The 2,195-nt window shown below is 36.8% G+C and overlaps 1 pseudogene; it reads right to left on the bottom strand.

Annotated features, from left to right (window-relative positions):
- Positions 1-1,847: 1,847 nt before the first annotated feature.
- LOC102742004 (V-type proton ATPase subunit D-like) overlaps positions 1,848-2,195 on the bottom strand; it is a 20,649-nt pseudogene continuing 20,301 nt past the window's right edge.

Below are 2,195 nucleotides of genomic sequence, written 5' to 3' on the forward strand. Positions count from 1 at the left end.
AAAAGCACAACAACCCAAATGGCAAAAACTGATGAATGGGTAAACAAAACGTGGTATATCATACAATGGATATTATTCAGCAATAACAATGAACGGGATGCTGATACATATTACAACATGGATGAACTTTGAAAACATTACACTAAGTGAAAGAAGCCAGACACAAAATGCCACACATTGTATGAGTCTGTTTATAGGAAAATGTCCGGAATAGGCAAAAATACAGAAACAGAAAGTATACTAGTGGTTGCCTGGGACTGGGGACTTAAGTGGAAATAGAGAGTGACTCTTAATTGATGTGGGGCTTCTTTGTTCTGAGATCACTTCGTGGTAATGATTGCACACCTCTGTGAATATACTAAAACCACCGAATTGTACATTTTGTAAAAGGGTATGTTTTATGGTATGTGAATTATATCTCAATAAAACTGCTATTTGTGAAAGTAACAATAAAAAAGAATATAGGATACCTGTTTCGTGAGTGTCATCAAGATTAAAGTGAGTTGTTTGTAAAATGCTTAAATAAAAATGCTTGACCCATAATAAGTGCTATATAAGTGATAAGAGAATTTCTCATCAAGGTAAAAGTTCACATTTTGGGGGCACCTGGGTGGCTCAGTCATTAAGCGTCTGCCTTCGGCTCGGGTCGTGATCCCAGGGTCCTGGGATCCAGCCCCGCATCGGGCTCCCTGCTCGGCTGGGATACTGCTTCTCCCTCTCCCGCTCCTCCTGCTTGTGTTCCCTCTCTCGCTCTCTCTCTCTCTATCAAGTAAATAAATAAAATCTTTAAAAAAAAAAGTTCACATTTTGTTACACATCCCTCCCCACCCTCCAAACACATTGTACTAATAAAATAAGTATAAAAATAATTTATAATATGTACAACCAATAAAATATTAATATTTAAAGTGTAATAAAGTACACAAATAAATAGGAAAAAGCAACACAATATAAAAATGGCCAAAGAGGGCGCCTGGGTGGCTCAGTTGGTTAAGCGACTGCCTTCAGCTCAGGTCATGATCCTGGAGTCCCTGGATCGAGTGCCGCATCGGGCTCCCTGCTCAGCAAGGAGCCTGCTTCTCCCTCTGACCCTACCCCCTCTCATGTGCTCTCTCTCTCTCATTCTCTCTGTCTCAAATAAATAAAATCTTAAAAAAAAAATGGCCAAAGAATAGACAGTTCAAAGGCTAAGAACTCCAAAGAGTCTAGAAAAATATGAGAATATAATCAACCTTACAGTTAATCAGGAAAATATATAATAACAAGATATATCTTATATGCATTCAATTTGGCAAAAAAATACAAAATTCTAATAACCCCAAGTATTGGTGGGAATGTGCAGAAATGAACAAACACTTTAGAGAGCAAGTGGACACTATTTAGTAAAGTCAAAGATACTTATACACTATGAATCGCAGAGCGCATGCTCTAAAGAAACTCTCTCACGTATGCATAACAAAACAAACAGAATTTTTATTGCATCTGTTTATAGTAATGAAAAACTGGAAATATTGGTTATTATCAGAATAGATATATTGTGGCATTCATACAATGGAAACCATATACAGTAATTAATGAATGAACTAGGATTGTATCAACATGGACAAATCTCCAAAAACATAATTTTGTACTAAAATACATGTTTAAACATACATGAAGAAACCCTACAAGTTCTGGGACATAGCCTACTAATCTCAGATGATAAATGATGGCTGAATTATGATTCTGCAAAGGTATTCCCATAACCAAACATCCAGGGAAATTTTACAACCCGTGGAATTCTTAGACCAAGAAATAAATAGCCACACATACAGGACCCACATGCTGTGAATTGAAATGGTGCCATGTTAGGGCTTCTGAAAGAACCAGAGCAGGAAAGATTGTTCAAACAGAAGATCCTCATCCTCTCTTTTTTTTTTTTTTTTTTGAGATTTCTCATTTTTATTTTCAACTGTATGTTACTTTTTTTAAACTTAATTTTTTTTAATTGTTATTGTTATGTTAATCACCATACATTACATATTAGTTTTTGATGTAGTGTTCCATGATTCATTGTTTGTGCATAACACCCAGTGCTCCATGCAGAACGTGCCCTCTTTAATATCCATCACCAGGCTAACCCATTCTCCCACCCCCCTCCCCTCTAGAACCCTCAGTTTGTTTTTCAGAGTCCATCGTCTCTCATGGTTCCTCTC

Source organism: Leptonychotes weddellii, chromosome 2, assembly GCF_054177405.1.
Source record: "Leptonychotes weddellii isolate Sample4059 chromosome 2, ASM5417740v2, whole genome shotgun sequence".
Classification (NCBI taxonomy): Eukaryota; Metazoa; Chordata; class Mammalia; order Carnivora; family Phocidae; genus Leptonychotes; species Leptonychotes weddellii.